Source organism: Somniosus microcephalus, chromosome 19 (assembly GCF_052327205.1).
Source record: "Somniosus microcephalus isolate GS21.2 chromosome 19, FLI_Smic_1.0, whole genome shotgun sequence".
In the NCBI taxonomy this organism is placed as follows: domain Eukaryota; kingdom Metazoa; phylum Chordata; class Chondrichthyes; order Squaliformes; family Somniosidae; genus Somniosus; species Somniosus microcephalus.
This window is the reverse complement of record NC_141005.1, coordinates 37,270,078-37,296,155: the sequence shown is the minus strand read 5'-3', so window position 1 is coordinate 37,296,155 and position 26,078 is coordinate 37,270,078. Positions and strand designations below refer to the sequence as shown.

The window sequence follows — 26,078 nt, the reverse complement described above, 5'->3', positions numbered from 1 at the left end:
CATTATCAGCGACTCATGCAATGTCATTGAGAGGGATGGAAAACTATTCTGTCACCAGCTTGCTGTGATGCGCCTGTCTGTCCGTCCCCCACTTGGGAATCTTCTTCCACTCCCACGATTTCCAGGACCGCATCCTCCCAGTGGGTGAGGTGGGCTACTGAGGGTGGCCCTCCTCCTGTCCTCGCTCTTTCCCTCTTATTGTGAGCTCTCTTTTCCTGCAATGAGGGAGACAAGTGGAGTTTGAGTGAGAATGAAGGAGTGAATGCAAAGAATCCATAGCATAGATGCTTCGAAGGAGACAAAGTTGGAGTGAGGTGGCAAGACCAAGGGCCCTCCCTGTGTGTTGTAAGTTGTAATTGCATCACAGTGATAGGGAGTGTGAGGGCTGCATAGTCGAATAGTTAGGTGAATGTGACCATAGAAAGAGAGGGAGTGGGTAAGGGTGCATGGATGTCAGTGTCAAGTGGGATGTGGAGGAAGAGATTGCTAAAGCTGAGTGCTGGTGAGGAGAGGCAATGGGGATCAGATTGAGGGTGATGGGAAATTCATACTCACCTTTCCAGTGCGCAGAAGGTCATAAAACCTCTTCCTGCACTGAAGCCAGGTTCTGCGGGTTATTGACAAAGAGTTGACCTCCTCTGCCACCTGGATCCACACAGCCTTGGTTTGCTGGGGAGGCTTCTTCCTCCCTGAAGAAGGGAAGAGCACCTCTTTATTTGCTCTTGCTCCCTCTACTAAAGCCTGCAGGGCAACGTCATCAAAGTGGGGTGCAGACCTAGGTCTCTGGCTGGCCATTCTTCCTGCAGGTGTCTCTAACATGCAAGGGCAAAAGCTTGGCAGTCTGCAGAAGAAGCAAGGCTTGTTACAGACCTTAAATGCAGCAGCAGTGATGACGTCATTGGAGGCGACTTTCAGACTGGAAAAACTCATTGGCCATGGGTTCCCACACGTTGGAACTCAATTGGCCAATTAAGTTAAAATGGCATCATTCTCCCACATCGATTTAGAATCGGGTGGCTAACACGAAATGTGGATTACACGACCCCAGCCTGCCCCAGTATCAAAATCCAGCCCAATGTAACTACATTCCCGACATCGTTTTCTGCTATTATGGACCTGCAAAATGTCAGCCCTAGAAGTTAAAGATGTAATTCTAGAGCATTTGTCTCAGCTTTGCACAAAATTCAGCAAATATTTTCCTGGAAACTGAGCAAATGAATTGCAGGATTTCAGCTGGGTTCGAAATCCAATTTCAGAGGACTTTTGTAGACAAGGTCAAGATTGCCGTAACTCTAAAAGAGAATTTTATCAACAGTGCTGGTGACGCCATTTTGAGAGACAATTTTAAAGTCATGCCTCTTGATCAGTTCTGGCTCTCAATTCTAAACGAGTTCCCCGAGTTGTCCAAAAGAGCTGTTGAAATACTTGTCCACTTTGCCTCAACGTATCTTTGTGAAGGGGGATTTTCTTCATTTATTTACATCAAAAAACAAGTTATTGAAGCCGCTTGAATAGAGAGACTGATTTGCGATTGAAACTTTCCAAAATCAAACCAAAATGTCACAAATTGCGCGCTAGAAAACTGGTTCATCTTACTCACTGAGATAAGCGTGAGTCATCAAGCATTCTATTATGTTCAAGTTTATTTAGTTGTATAATACTGGTACTGTGCTACTTATGTTGCTTTCTTTCTGAAGCAATATGCTACGTTAGTCGAGAAAATAAAATCCTCTTGTTCTGTGGAAAAATACAGGGAGGTGAAGTTGGTCTTCACCAGTTGCGTGAAAAAGAGCTTGTGGCGAATCGGCAGTCCATTTTACACTGCGCCTGACCATTGACCTCAACGGAAAAGAAAATCGGGCGCGGTATAAAACGGGCTGCTAAATCACTATCACCCATTTTGTGCCAACGTCCAAGACTAATTTCACCCCTCTATCACCACAGGTTAAGATTCACCAGAGAGGCTGTGACAGAGTTGTGCTGCATGCTGCAATTTGACTGCAGCCAAACTTCCCCGTTACAGGCATGGCACTGCCACTGGGTATCAAGGTCATTTCAGCCCTAAACTTGTATGCTTGAGGCTGGCACAAGGAACATCAGCCATATCGGTCAATCTGCAGTACACTGATGTATCAACCAGGTGACTGAAGTCTTTTTTGCCAGAGCAAGCAACTACAATACTTTCCCCATGGGCTTTTGAGGTACTTTTTCCAAATGACAGGATTTCGTAAAATCCAGGGCATCATTGATGGCACCCTTGAGATGTAGCAAGCCCTGACTAACTTTAATGCTGGACATATTTTGAAAGCACCTTTAATACAGTATTTTCTTTGGAACAGAGGAAGCTGAGGGGAGACTTAATTGAGGTGTGTAAAATTATGAAGGGCCTAGATAGAGTGGATAGGAAGCACCTATTTCCCTTAGCAGAGACGTCAATAACCAGAGGGCATAGATTTAAAGTAATTGGTAGAAGGATTAGAGGGGATTTGAGGAGAACTGTTTTCACCCAGAGGGTGGGGGTTTGGAACTCACTGCCTGAAAGGGTGGCAGAGGCAGAAACCCTCATCACATTTCTTCTTCTTCTTAGGCAGTCCCTCGGAACCGAGGATGACTTGCTTCCACATTAAAAATGAGTTTGCAGGTGACTGATTAGTCCAATGCAGGACCTACAGTCTCTGTCACAGGTGGGCAGATGGTGGTTGAAGGGACGGGTGGGTGGGGTGCTTGGGTTGACGTGCGCTCCTTGCACTGCCTGCTGTTGCTCCCGGCAAAGAGACTCGAAGTGTTCGGCGCCTTCCCGGATGCTTCTCCTCCACTTTGTGCGGTCTTGGACCAGGGATTCCCAGGTGTCGGTGGGGATGTTACACTTTTTCAAGGAGGCTTTGAGGGTGTCCTTGAAGCGTTTCCTCTGCCCACCTGGGGCTCTCTTGCCGTGCTGGAGCTCCGAGTAGAGGGCTTGTTTTGGGAGTCGTATCAGGCATGCGGACAATGTGACCCGTCCATCAGAGCTGATTGAGCGTGGTCAAAGCTTCGATGCTGGGGATGTTGGCCTGAGCAAGAACACTGACATTGGTGCGCCTATCCTGCCAATGGATTTGCAGGGTCTTGCGGAGGCAGCGTTGGTGGTACCTCTCCGGTGCTTTGAGGTGACTGCTGTACATGACCCATGTCTCTGAGGCATACAGCAGGGCGGTGTCACTGCTGCCCTGTAGACCATGAGCTTAGTGCCGGGTTTGAGGTCCTGGTCTTCAAACACTCTCTTCCTCAGGCGACCAAAGGCTGCACTGGCACACTGAAGGCGGTGTTAGACTTCGTCGTCGACGTCTGCCCTTGTTGACAGTAGGCTCCCGAGGTATGGAAAGTGGTCCACGTTGTCCAAGGCCTTGTTGTGGATTTTGATAATCGGGGGCAGCACTGTGTATCAGGGGCAGGTTGGTAGAGGACCTTTGTCTTACGGATGTTTAGTGTAAGGCCCATGCTCTCGTATGCTTCGGTGAAGGTGTTGACGATGGTTTGGAGTTCGACCTATGAGTGAGCGCAGATGCAAGCATTGTCTGCATACTGTAATTCGAAGACAGAGGATGGGATGACCTTGGATATGGACTGGAGGCGACGGAGGTTGAACAGTTTCCCGTTTGTTCTGTAAATTAGCTCCACTCCAGTGGGGAGCTTACTGAGGGTGAGATGGAGCATTGCAGCAAGGAAGATCGAGAAGAGCGTTGGTGCGATGACACAGCCTTGCTTGACCCCGGTTCGTACGTGAATTGGGTCTGTAGTGGAACCGTTGGTCAGGATCACGGCTTGCATGTCGTCGTGAAGCAGGCGGAGGATAGTGACAAACTTTTGAGGGCAGCCGAATTTGAGGAGGACACTCCATAATCCCTCACGGTTGACAGTGTTGAAGGCCTTTGTGAGATCAAAGAAGGCCATGTACAGTGGTTGGTGCTGTTCCCTGCATTTCTCTTGTAATTGACGTGCGGTTAAGATCATGTCCATTGTGCCCCTTAGTGGGCGGAATCCACATTGCGACTCTGGGAGGAGCTCTTCGGCCACTGGGAGAAGGCAATTGAGGAGGATTCTTGCGATGACTTTCCCTGTGGCAGATAGCAGGGAAACTCCTCTGTAATTACTGCAATCGGACTTGTCACCTTTCTTGAAGATGGTCACAATTACGGCGTCTCTGAGATCCCCTGGCATGCTCTCCTCCTTCCAGATAAGAGAAATGAGTTCATGAATTCGCGCCAGTAGTACTTCTCCGCCATGCTTTAGTGCCTCGGCGGGGATTCCATCTGTTCCTGAGGCCTTCTTGTTCTTCAGTTGTCGGATGGCCTTTTTAACCTCATGCCGGGCTGGGGTTGTGCTGAGATGGTGGCGGGTAGCATGTTGTGGAATGGAGTTGAGGACACTCGTGTCGAAGACAGAGTCGTGGTTGAGGAGATCTTCGAAGTGCTCCTACCAGCGGGCACTGACTGCCTCTCTGTCTTTGATGAGTACCTCTCCGTTCTTGGCCCGCAGTGGGGAAGGGCCTTGGGTGCTTGGGCCGTAGATGGTTTTGACTGCGCTAAAGAATCCACGCACGTCATGGTTGTCGGCTAGCTGCTGAATCTCCTGCACTTTCTCCGCCCACCATCTGTTCTTTAGGCCGCGAGCTTTTTGTTGGACCCCAGCCTTTAGGCTTCTGTAGAGCTGCTTTCTTGCTCTCGAGTTCTGTTGCTGTCTCCAGATCAGAAATGCCTTGCGCTTATGGCTTATTAGCTCCTGGATCTCCTGGTCATTCGCACCGAACCAGTCTTAGTGTTTCCTGGTCGAGTGACCGAGCGTCTCTTCACAGGTGCTGATTATGGAGGCCTTGAGTGCAGACCAAACGCTGTGGGCACTCTGTGTCTCTGCATCGCTGGGAGTCGTCAGGTTGTTTTTGAGGCGCAGGCTGAATAGGGCTTTCTTAGCGGGGTCTTTGAGTGCTCCAGCGTTAATTTTCCTGCGGCATTATTTCTGTTGCCGCCGCTGTTTTGGGGCTACATTGATGGAGATGACAGAGCGGATTAGGTTTTTTCAAGATGGTCATCACATTTAAAAAGTACTTGGATATGCACTTGAAGTGCCGTAAACTGCAAGGCTACGGACAAAGAGCTGGAAAGTGGGATTAGGCTGAATAGCTCTTTCGACCGGCGCGGGCACCAAGGGCTGAATGGCCTCCTTCTGTGCTGTAGATTTCTATGATTCTATGATTCATGCTTTACATGGTACTAAATGAAAGAATGCCAGGGAGGGCAACAGCTAGCCTGGCTGTACCTGCCATAATGCCACCAACCCTACCTGGAACTGCCATCACTGGCTCCGGGTTACTGGGGACCCAGATGCAGAGCTGTAACATCCGCTGCAAAGACAACTGCGGTCAGTGGCAGTCAAGGTCACCAGCAGCATCAATTTTTCTGCCTCTGCCTCCTTCCAGGAAGGCTGTATTGATATCTTATAAAATGGGTACCCTGGCATGGCACAGGACAATCCTCCTCACAAACACTTCCATTTCAGCAGCTAGCGAGCCTGGAGGCAGGAAACAGAGTGTATGTTCTTGTGGCATGATAATCCAACCTGCTGTTTGGCATGGATTCAGCTGCAGCTTTCCTACCCCAAAGCATTGGGAAAGGCTGAAATAATCATTAAAAATATTTTTGAAGTCGAACAACATTTTTGCCCTCGTATGCAGCCACTTACTTACCTTTAGGTTGGGCACAGCTTTAAAATTTCCCATTTGCACTTGTCCGCAACTGTTTAAAGGCTGTCGGCATGCTGTTCGCACTCCCCCCTCCCTTCTCCATCCCTCAATCAAGTTCCCAATGCCAGGTCCAATATGCACTGGATGCTTACTACTCTTAATATAATCCTGGAAATTCCTCTGGGTCAGCACTTAATGAGATCTGCTGGGTGCTAATCTCAGCGCACAGACCACCTGCTGGGCTGTGCATTGACCCAAAATTGGTGCTTTTTACTCTGAACCAGTGGTGAAGCCCCCAGCAAAATCTTTAAAAAACCCCTGCTATTTATGGATTTTGGATTTCTGGCAACCTCCGTACATCAGCCCAAGGGATCCACTGAACAAGATAAAATTTGCTGTTCAGTCAATTAAGTAACTGCTTCTTGTAAATACATAAAATCTTTGTTATATATTGATGTTTTTAAAATAAATATAAGTTTATAGATGCAAATTGACTCTTGCTAAAACACTTGCAATTTAAATACAAACAGACTCTTCTTTCTTAATTAATGTTCTGATACACTGGGCAAGCTCTTGGTGAAAGGAAGTCAATTTTAAACTTAAATTAAAGTAAATCTGTGACCATAACATTTCCAATATATATAGTGGGGGGAATTTTAACTTGGTGAAGCAGGTGGTTTTGGGTGCGGGTGGGGGTAAAAACCAGGGAAATTGACAGCGTGTCGGGAAGCTGGCTCCAACCCGCCAACTTCCGCATTTAAATCAAGCGTGTTAGGCTGCGTGCAAGAGAGGCGGGTTGCCAATTAACATATGTTAAATCGCTCAATTAGAGTAATATTTCAACTCACTTTTGAGTTTAACGGCAGGTCCATGGGTTTCCTGGGCTTCCTGAAACTCGCCAGTGAAAGCAAGGCGAGTACACAGTGGCAATTGAGGGGGGGGTGGTCAATCAATCTCATGGATTTATGGCAATAAATACTCAGTATTCACAGCTGTTTTCTTATCTGCTGGTAGGAAAGGGTGTTCACAGTACAGGAAACTCTCGATTTACCGGCACCTAAATATAACCGGAAATCTCTGTTAACCGGCAAAATTCAGGAGTAGGTTCAGGTAAGTTTTACTTCATATTAGTGGCCGTTCCTGGATCTGTGGCTGTGTAACCGGGGTTCCTGCACTTGTTGCTAAGCAACAGGGACGCTTGGTCTGTGACCGGAGTTCCTGCACCTGTTGTTAAGCAACAGGGAAGCCTGGATTTGTTGCTGTGTACGGTGCTCTCATACCTTTTAAATATACCTCTCTGTAATCCGGACTTTTTGATAAACCGGCACCACGCCGGTCCCGTCGGTGCCGGATAAAAAAGAGTTTCCTGTACATTTGTTGAGTGTTGACTTGCTACACTTTGGAGGTTTCTTCTATCACATCGCACATGCTGCCTTAGATTGGACCTCAGATGAGGAGCACCAGCCACCAGCAGTCTGCTGGTCACGGACCTGTAGTTGCACCCCAGAGAGGGGAGCAGCAGAGGGGGGCGCTGCAGATGCTTCTGCACGCTCCACTCAGCTGGTGAAACCTCCTTACCCTGCCGGATTTGGTTTAAATAATTTCCCCGCACTTACTGTGTATTTCTCAGGTGCACAGGAAGCGCTATGACAACAGGGGTGGTGGGGATTGAAGAATACAGCACCTCTTAAAGGGCTGCTGCACTTAAAATTGTGCAGTTTAATTTTGAATGGGGCAAAGATGATGTCTGGAGCAGCGAGAAAAACTACTTCCATCACAGAAAGTATACGTTTTGGGGGCTGAGGGGGAACTATGGCAGAAGTAGCCAGGCATGTAAATGCAGCTTCCTGTGTTCATAAGTCATGGGAGCAACTGAGAAAGAAGTTATTTGGACTTAGGAAGATTGCCAATATTGGGTTGACTAAAGTGTGCCCATTCAAAGGAAAGTAATGATTGCATTTTGCACACAAGTGCTGAACCTATAGTATGATGGTATCTCAGCAATGCAGCCTGGAAAGTAAGCCTTGCATCTGACCACCACCCCCGGACACCGCCCCCTCCCCCGGACACCGTCCCCGCCACCCCCGCCGCCTCCCCCGGACACTGCCCCCGCCCCTGGACACCGCCCCCGGACACCACCCCCTCCCCCGGACACCGCCCGCCCCCGCCCCATTATGACGGTAAAGCTGAAACTTCAAATTGGTGGCTGCAGAATGGAAAGGCCGCCATTGCCTCACATAACTGTTCCATGTTTTGTCACCGAATCACACAGCCTCTCAAAATATTTGCATGCTCTGTACGCATCCTTGCACACTAGATGGAGTTCTGACTGGTAATTCGGGTGTCCTTCATGTTATATGCTGTTGCTAAAAGCATCTGTGTAGTTTGTTTTTAAAAGGAGAAGGCTGTCCACAACCATCGAGAGAGAACCTCCACTGATGGCAGGCCTATAATGAGCTGTGCTGCCTCACTGAACATGAGGAACAAGCCCTCCAAATTATTGGGGTGAAGGGCATAGATTGAGAGCACAGGGGAGAACTTGGTGGCTTTGTGGCAGCCCAAAAAAGTTAAGTGTACTCTTCAACTTTCTTCTTCCATTACACTCACTCAGTGAATTGTATGTTGGTGCTTCTGCCCATCAGCAGCATGGCACTGTATTGACCTTGTTACTGTGTGCACAGCCATTTACCACATACCTCATTGCTAACACATAGGGGGCTCCCAAAATGATTGAGTTGCCACCAGGGATGAGCAGGAAGCTGGCCCATCATATGAGCACCCATCATCGTACAAGCACCATCATAGAAACATTCACCTCAAAGAAACTGGACAGAGAGAGACTTAAAAAGGCGTACCTGTGTGGAGGAGCAAATGTAGGTGGCATCAAATGAGCAGCAACAAGAGGAAGAGAGGGCTGGGGCTTGGACCACCTGATGTAAGCCCCCAAAGTGCGGACCAAGTGATATACAAGGTCGACGTCACCGGCTTGTTGAAAGAAAGACAGACCCAATAATTGAAGTCAAAACAGTTTATTCAGGCCTGGGGAGAACCTTTCAGATCGCTGTCTGAATCCAACTCCACCGATATCCTGGCAACGTCCACAGTTATACAAAAATTAAGGCCCTGCCCTAGGGGCGGGGGTAAGCTTATCAGCATATACAGAGTTATAGCTAAATTGCAATTATAAAACCGTGACATTTCTTCTTCCTGCCGCCCCCAAATCCCACATTCCAGTTATCAATTGGTCCCATCACACCCTGTGACTATGGGCCTCATTTTAATTGCTTTACAACCATCTAATTGTCCGTAGCCAGGTGGTGTTGCTCATTACATGATTCCTTAAGATAACAGTCCTCGTTAAGGCGTGCAAAGCACAGACTTTGGCCTCATCTCGGGTTACTCCTGCAAAGCAAGCACATCCTAATTAGTCCCACCATACTTTGAGGAATGCAACCCTGTTGTAATTTATAACAAACGACTTCTTCCTGTGTTATTTTGTATATGTGCCGCCTTGCCTGGCTGACCAGACATCCTCTCTAATCTTTCCACGAGTTGCTCTGCAGTTTAATCTCTCAGCAGTTGAAGTCACCTAATCATGTTTTTAAAACTTAGCTGGGTAAATGCAATATACAGACCTCTGTATCATTTAACTCAGAGTATGAATTAACCCATTACCTCCACCTTGTACATTGGTGTTACAATTGAATCCTGGTTGTCCTGCCCTGTTATGCCCAATTTTAATATCTTACTTCAGTCCCCCCTTTTGACCTTTTGGACAATTGTTCCAGTATAGGTCAACATGTATTTCCACTTCCTGGTGTCTGCCAGAGCGTGCACTCCCTGGCCTTCTACCAGTCTAGGTTATACATGTGTATATATCCTATCAATTTGGAGGCCGACTTCCCCCCACGTGGTATGGTGGTCTTTCCTTTATGATGGACTTTCCTTTATGGTGGTCTTTCCTTTCTGCATTCCTTCCGGTGTAACCATTCCCGGGGCCCCTCAGACCCTGCATTAATGGTTTAGGCTTTCCGCTCAAGCTTGTCCCTCATTCCCGCGTTGGGTGTGTGACGTGCCAATTCGAGACTGTCATCACTCACCAATCCTCATTCACCACCCTCCTTCTGCCACCCCCATCTTACGGTTGGCCGGCCCGGTCATTAATTACCATGCCCAATTAATCCCTTGGAATTTCAGGGCTTCCTATCACGTCTTACACCATTTGCCTTGGAGAGGCGGGGGAGTTTTCCATACTTAACTTCTCTACCTGCCTCTCCTTAGGTTTGACTTCTTTCACGGCACCAATTTCGGCTTTACTCATTCTGGTGCAGAGGCACTGGAGCAGCAAAAATACACAATATATCGTAATAACAATCATGAGGAATATCATTATGCCTTGTATCACTGAGGCGCCCAACGTCCCCGACCATCCTGATCCCCAATTATCAAAATAGGAGGAGGTGGGTGAGTTTCCTCTAATGTTGTACTAATGTCTTTTTGTTGTTTCTTTAAGTCTTCTTCTATTTTATAATATAATTTAAAATTTCCTTCGTTTCCTGCCGTAATTTCTTCCAAGCTTCCTCTTCCTCTAACTTAGGAATTGCCTTGGGCTCTGGTATGACATAAGTGTCAACCTTTTTATTAAGTCCCATATTATCAAGTGACCAGGTTTTCCTATCTGTGTAGGTATCTTTAGACCAACACAAAGGTTTGGTTGGGGAATGGAACAAGTCATATCTTGATATTCATATTTCTGTTCGATTGTGGTGACACAAAATGTCCTGTTGTTCCTTGGTGCTACCCTTGTCCGGTGTATCCCCCTTGGGTGTACCTCGAGGGTGCAATTGGTGATTTTTGTAAATCCGCACTCGGATGTGTCTCCCTCGGTGGGGGGGTGTGTGCACACCCATGTCCTTCCCTTGTGGTGGCACCCGTCCATTACCACCCCCCTTAAGGTTCCATTCTTCTGTTTATTATCTTCATCCCTTTCCCAAAGTGCCTGGGTAGGGACATCATGATATTTAACCCAACTCTCCCTTTGTACCTCTCCTATATTAATCACGTCGTATAGGGCCTGTCCCTCTTCTGGGAGTTGTGGGATGGCCAGTACAAAGCCAATCATCTTAGTCCATGGGGTCAGACAATTGCCTGCCCAGTATACTTGTCCCATTTTACGCCCCTTGCATAGGCTTTTATTTGTGTCTATCCAAGGTTCCAGATCCTCATTAGTAATCCAATCAGGGATCTGTCCATTATTTATTTGCCTCATGTTATGCTGAGCATTCGACAATAGCCATGAGCCATACATGCACATACTAGTTCCTTATGGGTTAGGCGAGAAGCATTGTCAAGTCGATCAATAATTGTATTGATTGTTTCTGCATGGGGGGCTACTATCTCTTCCACCCCCAACAATTGCATTATTGTTTGTTTCCCTGCCAATGTCAATTGCTGGCTATTTCCGGTAGCTTGTTTTAGTAACTTCTCTATTTTTGCTCGTAGTTCTTCTACTCCTTTGTTTACTCCTTCTATGTCCAAGCTATTAATTGTTGCTAACCCGGCCGCATACCCTGCTCCGGCCATTTCCAATACTCCTCGTTTCTTACGTCTTTGTAAGATAGATTTTCCCTGTGGACCCTCTAATTGTTTTACCCACAGGGAGTTCCATATTTGTTTTATATGATTATTACACATTGCGGGCATCTCAAAAGTACTTATATTAATGGCAAGCTTAATAACTCTACGTGCCACACTAAAATACACCTCATCCTGTGTTTTCCTTATTACTAATCCCCCTCGACAAGTGTCGGAAGTGTCAGTAGGGGAGCATTTTGGCGACAGTGACCATAATTCGGTGAGATTTAAGGTGGTCATGGAAAAAGACAAAGACGGCCCGGAAATAAGGGTTCTAAATTGGGGGAAGGCCGATTTTAATATGATAAGGCAGGATCTGGCCAAAGTGGACTGGGAGCAGCTGCTTATAGGAAAATCCACATCAAAACAATGGGAGACTTTCAGAAGGGAAATTGAGAGAGTACAACGCCAACATGTTCCTGTAAAGGTCAAGGGTGGGACCAACAAGCAAAGGGAACCTTGGATGACAAGGGATATACAAAAATGCATTAGAAATAAAAGGGGGGCTTTTGGCAGTTACAAAAGACTAAAGACGGAGGAAGCCCTGGAGGAGTATAAAAAGTGCAGGGGCATACTTAAAAAAGAAATTAGGAGGGCGAGGAGGGGCCATGAAATAACACTGGCGAGCAAAATAAAGGAAAATCCTAAGATGTTTTATAAGTATATTAAGGGCAAGAGGATAACCAGGGAAAGGGTAGGGCCCATTAGGGACCAAAGTGGCAATCTGTGTGTAGAGCCAGAGGATGTAGGCGTGGTTTTAAATGAATTTTTTGCATCTGTGTTCACTATGGAGAAAGACGATGCAGACATAGAAATCGGGCAAGGGGACTGTGACATACTTGAACATATTAGCATCGAGAGGGAGGAGGTGCTAGCGGTTTTAGCAGGCCAAAAAGTGGATAAATCCCCAGGCCCGGACGAGATGTATCCCAGGCTGCTGTGGGAGGCAAAGGAGGAGATTGCAGGGGCTCTGACACTAATTTTCAGAACCTCTCTGGCCACAGGGGATGTACCAGAGGACTGGAGAACAGCTAACGTAGTACCATTATTCAAGAAGGGTAGCAGGGATAAACCAGGGAATTACAGGCCAGTGAGTCTAACATCTGTGGTGGGGAAATTATTGGAAAAAATTCTGAGGGACAAAATTAATCTCCACTTGGAGAGGCAAGGATTAATCGGGGATAGTCAGCATGGCTTTGTCAAGGGTAAATCATGTCTGACAAATCTGATCGAATTTTTCGAGGGGGTGACTAGTGGGGTGGATGAGGGAAATGCTGTGGATGTGGTTTACATGGACTTCAGTAAAGCTTTTGACAAAGTCCCGCATAGGAGACTGGTTAAGAAGGTAAGAGCCCATGGGATCCAGGGTGCCTTGGCGCGTTGGATCCTAAACTGGCTGAGTGGCAGGAGGCAGAGGGTGATGGTTGAAGGTTGCTTTTGTGACTGGAAGCCTGTGTCCAGTGGGGTACCTCAGGGATCGGTGCTGGGTCCCTTGTTGTTTGTGATCTACATAAATGATTTGGATGAGAATGTAAAAGGTATGATCAGTAAGTTCACAGATGACACGAAAATTGGTGGGGTGGTAAATTGCGAGGAGGAAAGCCTCCGGCTACAGGATGATATAAACGGGTTGGTCAGATGGGCGGAAAAGTGGCAAATGGAATTTAACCCTGAAAAGTGCAAGGTGATGCATTTTGGACAGACAAATAAGGCAAGGGAATACACAATGAGTGGTAGGACCCTAGGAAGTACAGAGGGTCAGAGGGACCTTGGTGTACATGTGCATAGATCCCTGAAGGCAGCGGAGCAGGTAGATAAGGTGGTTAAAAAGGCATATGGGATACTTGCCTTCATTAGCCGAGGCATAGAATATAAGAGCAGGGAGGTTATGATGGAGCTGTACAAAACGCTGGTGAGGCCACAGCTGGAGTACTGTGTGCAGTTCTGGTCACCTCACTATAGGAAGGATGTGATTGCTTTGGAGAGGGTGCAGAGAAGATTCACCAGGATGTTACCTGGGATGGAGCGCCTCAGCTATGAAGAGAGGCTGGACAGGCTGGGGTTGTTTTCCTTGGAGCAGAGAAGGCTGAGGGGGGACCTGATTGAGGTGTACAAAATGATGAGGGGCATAGATAGGGTAGATAAAGAGGAACTTTTCCCCTTAGTGGGGGGGTCAATAACAAGGGGGCATAGATTCAGGGTAAGGGGCAGGAGATTTAGAGGGGATTTGAGGAGGAACTTTTTCACCCAGAGGGTGGTTGGAATGTGGAACTCAATGCCTGAAAGGGTGGTAGAGGCAGGAACCCTCACAACATTCAAGAAGCATTTGGATGAGCACTTGAAATGCCATTGCATACAAGGCTATGGACCAAATGCTGGAAAATGGGATTAGACTGGACAGGGATGGATGGGCGGCGCAGACACGATGGGCCGAAGGGCCTCTTTCTGTGCTGTAAAACTCTATGACTCTATGACAACGGCAATACTTATGTTCATCCCTAGGATCAAGGCGAGGATGCTCCACCTCATTCCGGACGTCCAGTGTTCCTGTAATTACAAAAAGGGGGCTGGTCGTCACCAGCCAGTTAGAATTATTCTATTCTTATCCGTTTTATCAGTTCAAAATGCTGTACATCTGGTTCATTTCTTGGTCTGTGGCTCTGTCTCCAGACATACCTGAAGATGCAAACTATGGCATATAACATTATCATCATACACAGCCCTATCACTGATATATGTAGTAACTCCCCTTCCCATTCTTTATATCTTCTGGTATACTCCTCACTCTGCTCGAAAAGGCACCATCTCTGGCTTCCTCGTTGTCTTTGTTATATATTTTTAACTGAGTCCAGTGCTTCCACCTTCCTTTACCCGTTCGGGACCCATCTATACAAGCGCATGTGTCACTGTTCATTAATACTTCATAACGTCCTGACCATCTGGGTGCTAGCCCTGGTTTGGCTGGTATTATTTCTGCCATCACCTTGCTACCTATTGCTGGGACCTCCTTCTGGTCGTCCTGTGTATCCTGTTCTAGATCCTATATAATCTGTTGGTCTTTGGTCTCATGTCTCTAACTATCTGTCTAGATTTATCTTTGGGTAACAGGACAGCCTCCCAAGCAGTCTTCCAGCCATTTGAGACAGTGCTGCAATTAGTTTATAAGATAACTTCCATTTATCAAATCATAATTTTCCTTCTATCACTGTGGGGAAATATTAACTTAACATTAAGAAACTTAAATTTAATAATGTCCAATATCTTTAAATTCTTTTCAGTAATACTGAAGTTGTTGCTTGGTGAACTTAAACAGCTGTCAGTGGAAAGGGTTAACTCCTTTGCAGGCTTTTGAAGGTGGAGCAAAACATTATTGCGTCACTTCACGTAACCTAAAAAAAACATTCCTGAGTTGTGGTTTCACACTTTAACTAAACATGAACACTTGGGCTTCATTGGTCAGATTCCCTTTCTCAGCTGCTCGCTTAGCTGCCTCGTCTGCCCATGCATTGTCCTGGTGGTGTTGGTCAGTAATCCTCTTGTGTGCTTTAATTTATTATTGCGCACTCTTCAGGTAGGAGAGAGGTTCCTACTAATTCCTTGATTATATTCTCGTGTCTTATGGGTCCTCCTCCTGGTGTCATATATCCTCGCCTACTCCAGGCTACCATGTAATCAGACACCACCCCAAAGGCATACCGACTATCTGTATATGTTTACACTTTTTCCTTTGGCTAACCTCAGGGCTTGTTTCACTTTACAAAAGCTGTTTCATGGTCCACCAGCTCCTAGGATGGTTTCCTCCTTTGATCAAATCCTGTATAGGCTGGGCCATTTCTGCATATTCTGGGATAAAGTTCCGGCAATAATTAAATAGCCCTAGTACCTGCCTGACCCCCTCCCCTCTCTGGCGCGGTCTCTTCCTGCTGCCATCTCTGAGGGCTTCCCCTTTTCATTTCACAAACCATGCCCTTTGGCTTATTAATTACCCCGATATTCCTTTTATCTGTATGGTGCACCTCAAAGCGCAGGGTCATTTTCCTCACAACTTTAGCCTTTGTATTTACCTCATCTTCTGGATCAAAATCTGACCATAGCTGCTTGTAAGTACAGGACTGATAAATCAAAGCACGCAGCCAGTGATTGCATGCAGCTCCGCTAGCTGTCCTCTTGGTCCTAGTGCCCCTCCCATGTGGGCCACAGTCTGTTGGCATATGCTGCCGGAGTCTCATATGCACCCTGCTCTATGTCTGCTATAGCTTTTAAAAGGATCCCCTCCTAGCCCCAACTTATTCATATTACTGGACAATTTCCTTAAATCCTCCGTATTACAGAATCACAAACTCCCGATCGAGCAGCCCTAAGTCTCTGATCTGCTTCCTTCAATGGCCACACGTCACACTGATTCTGATTACTTATCACCTGGCTCTCAAGGTACTGTTCTTTATTAACCCACCTTTCTGTCTTCGGGCATTTGTCTCTCCCCTTGTGTTACTATGTATCCTAGGTAGATTACTTCAATTCGGACTACACCAATTTACACCAACCAGAATTTCACTGTGGCCACAATGAAAGTCTGGTTTTAACAAGTTAATTTACCTCATAACTCCATGATTAAATCTTAGACTGAAGCTTAATCATTTGTTAAACAAACTTTTTGTTACTCTTCTCAGTTTTTACACTCCAGCTTAACTTAGATTGTAATAGGTTTTTTTCCATTCTGAGGGCACAATCTTATTCGCACATTCTTAAAACTTCCAAAATCCAAGACAAGACAAAAGGGTTAAATGCTTTTTCTTAACACAGAGAAGTGGGTGGAGCTAAAACACACACACAGCAGACATTTCTTTTTTTTTTAAAGGACAGATTTTCAGACAAAGGAATATTGTAACCTCTTAAACATTCCTAGTCAGGAAAACATTCACACTTTAACACACAAGTTTATACAGCCTGAAATTCCAGCATACTTTTAAGGTTCCTTTCACTCAGCAAATCTTGTGTTTTACTTGTCTCGGTACAGATGCTAATAACTTCCATGTTGGTAAAGCTTTAAGTTTATCTTTTTCTTCCTTTTTAAATCGGACTCAGCAGCTTTCCCTAACTTTCCAAATGCCTGTTTGTTTCTTTTTTTCCTTTGCTGGGTTTTCAAATTGGTTTGCCTGCAAATTAGATCTTTTTCCTTCTTTATCTCTCCCTTCTGTTTCGATTCCTTACATTGTTTCTGGTACCAAGCTCAGATTACCATTCCCTCTTTATCTTTGGTTTCTCCCTCCCCCACTAAGCCTTTTGGCTCTCTGCACAGTCTTTTTTATCTTTTATCTACCAGGAATCGGGTTATAGAATCCAGGTCCCCCCACAATGGGGAATCCTCCTTTCCATCTCCTTTTTTTCATGATTCTAAATTCACTTGTCTCACTTTATATATCTCTTCTCAGATTTCCTTCTTTGCTTCCTGTCAATCACTCTGTTTCGTTCCACACACACACCAACCCTTTAGTCCCGAGGTTTTGAGTTTTAACCTCTTTGTGACTGTAGGGTTTTATTTCATTCACTCGCTATGGTGTACCCATTCATTCATTTGCTGAGGTTTCGCCGCCTCTCGGCTAAAAGGATTTCCCGCTTCCCGGGTTAGGGGACTTCCCACCCCTGTCGGTTTTGCCGCCTCTCGGCTAAAAGGATTTCCCGCCTCCCGGGTTAGGGGACTTTCCGCCCGTCGGTTTTGCCCACTCTTGACTAAAAGGATTTCCCGCCTCCCGGGTTAGGGGACTTTCCGCCCCTGTCGGTTTTGCTGCCTCTCGGCTAAAAGGATTTCCCGCCTCCCGGGTTAGGGGACTTTCCGCCCCTGTCGGTTTTGCCCACTCTCGGCTAAAAGGATTTCCCGCCTCCCGGGTTAGGGGACTTTCCGCCCCTGTCGGTTTTGCCCACTTTTGGCTAAAAGGATTTCCCGCCTCCCGGGTTAGGGGACTTTCCGCCCCTGTCAGTTTACTTTTTAACCGCCTTCAATTAAAGGTGTCTTTCCTTTTATAGTTCTTTTGTACGTCGATTCTTACTTGACATCTCGCCAGCGATTAACCTCTAATTTTACAGGTGGTAATTAAAACATACTCACCCGTCTTAGGTTATCGTTGTCCGAGAGTCTTGTTCAGATCGCGTATCCCATCCTCGTCGCCAATTGATGTAAGCCCCCAAAGTGCGGACCAAGTGATATACAAGGTCGATGTCACCGGCTTGTTGAAAGAAAGACAGACCCAATAATTGAAGTCAAAATGGTTTATTCAGGCCTGGGGAGAACCTTTCAGATCGCTGTCTGAATCCAACTCCACCGATATCCTGGCAACGTCCACAGTTATACAAAAATTAAGGCCCTGCCCTAGGGGCAGAGGTAAGCTTATCAGCATATACAGAGTTATAGCTAAATTGCAATTATAAAACCGTGACATTTCTTCTTCCTGCCGCCCTCAAATCCCACATTCCAGTTATCAATTGGTCCCATCACGTCCTGTGACTATGGGCCTCATTTTAATTGCCCGTAGCCAGGTGGTGTTGCTTGTTACATGTTTCCTTAAGATAACAGTCCTCATTAAGGCGTGCAAAGCACAGACTTTGGCCTCGTCTCGGGTTACTCCTGCAAAGCAAACACATCCTAATTAGTCCCACCATACTTTGAGGAATGCAACCCTGTTGTAATTTATAACAAACGACTTCTTCCTGTGTTATCTTGTATATGTGCCGCCTCGCCTGGCTGACCAGACATCCTCTCTAATCTTTCCACGAGTTGCTCTGCAGCTTAATCTCTCAGCAGTTGAAGTCACCTAATCATGTTTTTAAAACTTAGCTGGGCAAATGCAATATATGACCACTATATCGTTTAACTCAGAGTATGAATTAACCCATTACCTCCACCTTGTACATTGGTGTTGCAATTGAATCCTGGTTGTCCTGCCCTGTTATGCCCAATTTTAATATCTTACTTCACCACCTGTCCTGTTTGCCTGCTCATAATGCTGACACCATGTACGAGATGAAGACATCATGGTTAGGGTATCACGCATTCACCGGACATCACTTGTATGTTGATGGAATGAAGGCCCTACCGATTCATTTCTGCCACAAGGTTAATGGTTTGTGGCCTCGATGGGAACATGTGTGCCATCAGTGAGGCCCTACACTTTGGGGAAGCCTGCTACCTGGTAAAAGTGCTTTTCCCTCTTGTGTCAAAAGTATTCCTCCGACAAACGAGGCATTGGTGGACTGCAGTCTGACGAATGTGACGAATGTCACTAGTGGCGACTTGAAAAGTTTGGTGGCATAAATGTTGTGGTAACTTTCATCACAACAGGCAACATGTCTCTGTGCTAGATTTTGTTTCCACATCAGGCTCCAGTCGATGGCATAACTTAGTCACAGCTGCCCTGGTGAAGCAGAGACAGCAAAGGTGGGTCTCTTCAAACATGGGTAGGTAGTTCAGCCTGGGTTGGAGAATATAGTTCCTGTGCCTAAGTGGGTGCCAGACTCTCTCTCTTAGGCAGTCCCTCGGAACCGAGGATGACTTGCTTCCACATTAAAAATGAGTTTGCAGGTGACTGATGAGTCCAATGCGGAACCTACAGTCTCTGTCACAGGTGGGGCAGACGGTGGTTGAAGGGGCGGGTGGGTGGGGTGCTTGGGTTGACGTGCGCTCCTTGCGTTGCCTGCGCTTGGCTTCTGCTTGCTCCCGGCGAAGAGACTTGAGGTGTTTGGTGCCTTCCCGGATGCTTCTCCTCCACTTTGTGCGGTCTTGGGCCAGGGATTCCCAGGTGTCAGTGGGGATGTTACACTTTTTCAAGGAGGCTTTGAGGGTGTCCTTGAAGCGTTTCCTCTGCCCACCTGGGGCTCTCTTGCTGTGCCGGAGCTCCGAGTAGAGCGCTTGTTTTGGGAGTCTCGTATCGGGCATGCGGACAATGTGACCCATCCATCGGAGCTGATCAAGCGTGCTCAAAGCTTCGATGCTGGGGATGTTGGCCTGAGCGAGAACATTGACGTTGGTGCCAATGGATTTGCAGGATCTTGCGGAGGCAGCGTTGGTGGTACCTCTCTAGTGCTTTGAGGTGCCTGCTGTACATGGTCCATGTCCCTGAGGCATACAGCAGGGCGGGTATCACAGCTGCTCTGTAGACCACGAGCTTAGTGCCGGGTTTGAGGTCCTGGTCTTCAAACACTCTCTTCCTCAGGCGACCGAAGGCTGCACTGGCACACTGAAGGCGGTGTTGGACTTCGTCATCGACATCTGCCCTTGTTGACAATAGGCTCCCGAGGTATGGAAAGTGGTCGAGGTTGTCCAAGGCCTTTTCGTGGATTTTGATAATCAGTGGGCAGTACTGTGTGGAGGGGGCAGGTTGGTAGAGGACCTTTGTCTTACGGATGTTTAGTGTAAGGCCTATGCTCTCGTATGCTTCGGTGAAGGTGTTGACTAATTGGGTGCCAGACTATTGAGGTGCAAGCACACCTGCCATTCTTCCTTCTGCTTGGACTGCTGTTCCTCTCCTAAACCCAATACACTCGCTGGCAGGTCCACAGGAATGCCTATGCTGAGCAGTGCAGTTGGGGCTGGGGGCAGCAGTAATGCTGGAGGTCTGTGCAAAAGGGGTACTGTGTTGCAAAAGGTCAGCAGCAGAAGGCGGCGGGGGGGGGAAAGCAAAATCTGAAGTCTCAAAAAAAGTCAGTCCCCACTTTAAGAAATGATGTGCTGTAGTAAACATCAGGGAAACCCAGAAGCACATGTTTGAAATAGGTGAGTAGGGCACAAAGAGTGGACCAGCAAGAAACAGTGGGGAATGTCTCATGGGACTTATTAGCATTAATTTAAATACTTTTCGGGCTATAACAAGTCTTGCATACTCTTGCAGTTTGGCCTGAAAAAAATTGTCAAACATTTTCTGCCATGGAATCGGTAATGTAGTGTCGCCTGTGCTCAGGTGTGTCTGCCCAATTCTGCACCGCTTGCCTGCTGGGTGCGAGGGGCCACTCCCCGAACACAAAACATCAGGGAATTGACCCCAGAAATGAGCATTTATCCACGACCTACGATACCACTGAAATCCTGGGGGTGGTGCTACTTAGCTATTGCAAATCTCTCTTCTCCGCAGTTGTGCCAGGAAAAACTGAGCTTCACTGCAAGCCTAGAAGCATATTTTATCCATGCTGAGGAGTTAATTTTGCAATTTTTTCCCCTCCCAGCAGGGAGCATCACACACCAGGAGCACTCTTCAGAAAATCAGGCACATGACAGGAAAGTCATTACTGGCACTCCTGACGTACCTCTACCCTGCTGGGAGTGCCAAGTTGGGAAATTAGCTCTATAATATCTGGATAATAACTCTGTAAATGGCACAATAATGAAAACTATAAGCACGTAAAAATGTTACAGGATTTACAACTTTTTTTTTACGTTGTTCTTGTAAAATGCTTTGTCTTTCTCTTGTTGCTTTTCAAAATTAAATTGTTTTTATAATTATTGATGTTGCTAAGAATGAAACAAACAAGCTCTCTCTTACTTTGGAAACCAAAAGTTAGACAGAAAATACACAAGCAATTGAATTAGAAATTACGATTACAGTCTTAAATCATATTCAAAATAATGGCCCAGAAATTCGGGTCGGAGGCTTCCCGCGGGTGTAAGCCCCCGATCTGCACTTACCTAGCGCGCCGGCCGTTGTGCTGTGGGCCCGCGTGGAATTCCGATCCGGGGCCTGGTCCAGCTGCCGGCGCACAGTGCTTGCCTATCCCAGGGGCGCAGTTAGTTCGAAGCATCCCCTGGGATCACATGGGCTATGGGGAGCCAATCGGAGCAGGGAATGCTCCATTCATAAGTCTGACAGGAAGTGCTGCCAAGACTTAGAAATACTACGGCCCAAAATAGCACTAAATCTTCAAATAAATTTTTAAAAATCACATTTTTTAAATAAACTATAAATTACATGAAATAACAATTTTAAACAATATAAATTTTTGAAAAAAATAATTTTATTTTCTAACGGGGCTAAAAATAAACTTACCTTGCTTTAAAGTATTTAAAAATAATAAACCTGTGGAAAAATCTTTTAATTTTAATTAATTCACCACTTACCTTGTAAAAAGCAGGCCTTCTGTGCACGCGTTCGACCTCTGAACCCCTTCGTTCAGAGGAATGGAAGTGCCGGTTTCCCGTGCATGCAGGAAACCGGCACTTCCATCGGGCCCACGCGTGAGTACCCCGTGCGTACTCACCCGGGGAGACCTGAATTTCTGGGCCAATCAGTCAGAAAAGAAAGAAAGAGCTGCATTGAACTAGCAATCTTCATAGGACATCCGAAAGTGTCTCCAACCAATGGATTACTTTTGAAGTGTAGTCGCTGTTTAGCATGCAAACGCAGCAGCCAATTTGCACACAGCAGGGTCACTTAAATAGCAATGAGATGAGTGACCAGTTAATCTGTTCTGGAGGTGTTGGTTGAGGAATAAATATTGGCCATGACATCAGATGAATTCCCTGGTCTTCTTCAGAAACGTGCCATTGGATCTTTTATATTCACCTGAACAAGGAAAAAGGACCTCATTTTAACATCTCAGCCGAAAAACAGTAACAGCAACTTGCAGTTATATAGCACCTTTAACATAGAAAAATGTCCCACAGCATTTCACAGATGTGTAATCATCGTGCAAAAATGGGTGCTTAGCCAAAGGAGATATTAGGAAGGGTGACCAAAAGCTTGGTCAAAGATGTGGATTTTAAGAAGGATAGGGAGTTGAGAGGTTTAGGGAGGCAATTCCAGAGTATGAGGCCTAGATGACTAAAAGCACAGCCACCAATGGTGTCAGAAGGGAGCCAATGGTTGGAAAAGGGAGGACGGACATTGTAGGGTTGGAGGAGGTTACACAGATAGGGCAAGGCCATGAAGGGATTTAAACACGAGATTGAGACTTTTAAATGTCAGGTGTTGAGGGACTGGAAGCCAATGTAGATCAGCAAGGACTGGACCGATGAGCGAGCAGGATTTGGTGTGGGATAGGATACGAACAGCAGAGTTTTGGGTGAACTGAAGTTTACAGAGCATGGAGATAGTTGGCCAGCCAAGAGCGCATTAAAATAGTTAAGTCTGGAGATGACAAAGGTAGGGATGTGGGTCTCAGCAACAGATGGGCAGAGGTGGGCAATATTATGGAGATGGAAGTAGGCGGTTTTGTGATGGAGAGGACATCGGATTGGAAGGTCAGCTCAGGGATGAATAGAACGATGAGGTTGTGAATAGTCTGGTTCAACCTGAGACAGTGGCCGACGGGGGAACAGCCAGGTGTCATGGTGTATATAGGTACCAACGATATAGGTACGAAATGGGATGAGGTCCTAAAAGCTGAATATAGGGAGGTAGGAGGTAAATTTAAAAATAGGACCTCAAACGTAGTAATCTCAGGATTGCTACCAGTGCCACGTGCTAGTCAGAGTAGAAATAGAAGGATATTTCATATGAATACGTGGCTAGATGAATGGTGCAAGGGGGAGGGATTCAAATTCCTGGGACATTGGAACTGGTTCTGGGGGAGGTGGGACCAGTACAAACGGGACGGTCTGCACCTGGGCAGGACCGGGACCGATGTCCTTGGGGGAGTGTTTGCTAGAGCTCTGGGGGAGAGTTTAAACTAAAATGGCAGGGGGTTGGGAACCTGAGCAGGGAGACAGAGGAAAGGGAAACAGGGATAGAAGCAAAAGACAGGAAGGAGAAAAACAAAGGTGGCAGTCAGAGAAATCAAGGGTTTAAATCAAATATGGCCACAGTAAATAATTCTAAAAGGTCTAAGAGCATTAAAAAAACAAGCCTGAAGGCTTTGTGTCTTAACGCGAGGAGCATTCGTAATAAGGTGGACGAATTAGCAGCGCAAATAGAGGTAAATGAATATGATATGATTGGAATTATGGAAACATGGCTCCAGGGTGACCAAGGCTGGGAACTCAACATACAGGGGTATTCAATATTCAGGAAAGATAGGCAAAAAGGAAAAGGAGGTGGGGTAGCATTGCTGGTTAAAAAAGGGATTAACACAATTGTAAGGAAAGATACTGGCTCTGATGATGTGGAATCTGTATGGGTAGAACTGAGAAATACCAAGGGGCAGAAAACGTTAGTGGGAGTGGTGTATAGACCCCCAAACAGTAATGCAGAGGTTGGGGGTGGCATTAAAAGGGAAATTAGAGAAGCGTGCAATAAGGGCACAGCAGTCATCATGGGTGACTTTAATCTACATATAGATTGGGCTAACCAAATTAGTAACAATACTGTGGAGGAGGAATTCCTGGAGTGTATACGGGATGGTTTTCTGGACCAATATGTCGAGGAACCAACTAGGGATCAGGCCATCTTAGACTGGGTATTATGCAATGAGAAAGGATTAATTAGCAATCTTGTTGTGTGAGGCCCCTTGGGTCAGAGCGATCATAATATGATAAAATTCTTCATTAAGATAGAGAGTGAAGTAGTTGACTCAGAGACTAAGGTCCTGAATTTAAATAAAGGGAACTATGATGGTATGAGACGCGAGTTGGGTAGGATTGATTGGGTAATGTCACTCAAAGGGTTGACGGTGGATGGGCAATGGCAAACATTCAAAGATCGCATGGGTGAACTATAGAATTTGTTTATCCCAGTCTGGCATAAAAATAAATCAAAAAGGTGACTCAACCGTGGCTAACAAGGGAAATTAGGGATAACACAAGATCCAAAGAGAGGACATATAAATTGGCCAAAAAAAGCAGTAAACCTGAGGATTGGGAGCAGTTTAGGATTCAGCAAAGGAGGACCAAGGGATTAATTAAGAGGGGGAAAATAGATTATGAAAGTAAGCTGGCAGGGAACATAAAAACTGACTGTAAAAGCTTTTATAGATATGTGAAGAGAAAAAGATTGGTGAAGTCAAGCGTAGGTTCCTTACAGTCAGAATCAGGGGAATTTATAATGGGGAACAAAGAAATGGCAGACCAATTAAATACATATTTTGGTTCTGTCTTCACAAAGGAGGACACAAATAAGCTCCCAGAGATGTCGGGGAACATAGGGACTAATGAGAGGGAGGAACTGAAAGAAATCAGTATTTGTAAGGAAATGGTGTTGGGGAAGTTGACTGGATTGAAGGCCGATAAACCCCCAGGGCCTGATAATCTACATCCTAGGGTACTTAAGGAAGTGGCCCTGGAGATAGTAGATGCATTGCTGGTCATCTCCCAGAACTCCATAGACTCTGGAACAGTACCCATGGATTGGAGGGTAGCTAATGTTACCCCACTATTCAAAAAAGGTGGTAGAGAAGAAGCAGGGAATTATAGACCGGTAAGCCTGACATCGGTGGTGGGGAAAATGCTAGAGTCCATTATAAAAGATGTAATAGCAGAGCACCTGGAAAGCAGTGACAGGATCGGACAAAGTCAACATGGATTTACAAAAGGTAAGTCGTGCTTGACTAATCTACTGGAATTTTTTGAGGATGTAACTGGTAAAATAGATAAGGGAGAACCAGTGGATGTGGTGTATTTGGACTTTCAAAAGGCTTTCGATAAGGTCCCGCATAAGAGATTAGCGTGCAAAATTAAGGCACATGGGATTGGGGGCAAGGTATTGACTTGGATAGAGAACTGGTTGGCAGATAGAAAGCAAAGAGTTGGAATAAATGGGTCATTTTCCGAGAGGCAGGCAGTGACTAGTGGGGTACCACAGGGATCGGTCCTAGGACCCCAGCTGTTCACAATATATATTAATGATCTGGACGAGGGAATTGGATGTAATATCTCCAAATTTGCAGACGACACAAAGCTGGGTGGGAGGGTGTGCTGTGAGGAGGATGTCATGAAACTCCAGTACGATTTGGACAGGTTGGGTGATTGGGCAGAAACATGGCAAATGCACTATAATGTGGATAAATGTGAGGTTATCCACTTTGGTGGCAAAAACAGGAAGGCAGATTATTATTTGAATGGCAATAGATTGGGAGAAGGGGAAGTGCAAAGAGACCTGGGTGTTCTTGTGCACCAGTCGCTGAAGGTAAGCATGCAGGTGCAGCAGGCGGTTAAGAAGGCAAATGGTATGTTGGCCTTCGTAGCGAGAGGATTCGAGTACAGGAACAAGGATGTCTTGCTGCAGTTGTACAGGGCCTTGGTGAGACCGCACCTTGAGTATTGTGTGCAGTTTTGGTCGCCTTATCTGAGGAAGGATGTTTTTGCCATGGAAGGAGTGCAGCAAAGATTCACCAGGCTGATACCTGGGATGGCAGGAATGACGTATGAGGAGAGATTGTGTCGGTTGGGCTTATACTCACTGGAGTTTAGAAGATTGAGAGGGGATCTCATCGAAACCTATAAAATTCTGTCAGGCCTGGAAAGACTAGATGCAGGAAGGATGTTCCCGATGGCCGGGGAGTCCAGAACTAGGGGTCATAATCTAAGGATAAGGCGTAAGCCATTTAGGACTGAGATGAGGAGGAATTTCTTCACCCAGAGAGTGGTGAACCTGTGGAATTCTCTGCCACAGAGGGCGGTGGAGGCCAGTTCATTAAATATATTCGAAGGAGTTGGATATATTTCTTAAGGCTAAAGGGATCAAGGGATATGGGGAGAAGGCAGGGACAGGGTACTGAATTTGGATGATCAGCCATGATCTCATTGAATGGCGGAGCAGGCTCGAGGGGCCGAATGGCCTACTCCTATCTTCTATGTTTCTATGAGATGAAA

General features: G+C 46.2%; 1 protein-coding gene across 1 annotated transcript in view; it reads left to right on the top strand.

The window, feature by feature from the left end:
• Positions 1-26,078, top strand: part of LOC147104328 (coiled-coil domain-containing protein 63-like) — a 116,462-nt gene that overhangs the window by 89,048 nt on the left and 1,336 nt on the right. The window lies entirely within an intron of this gene.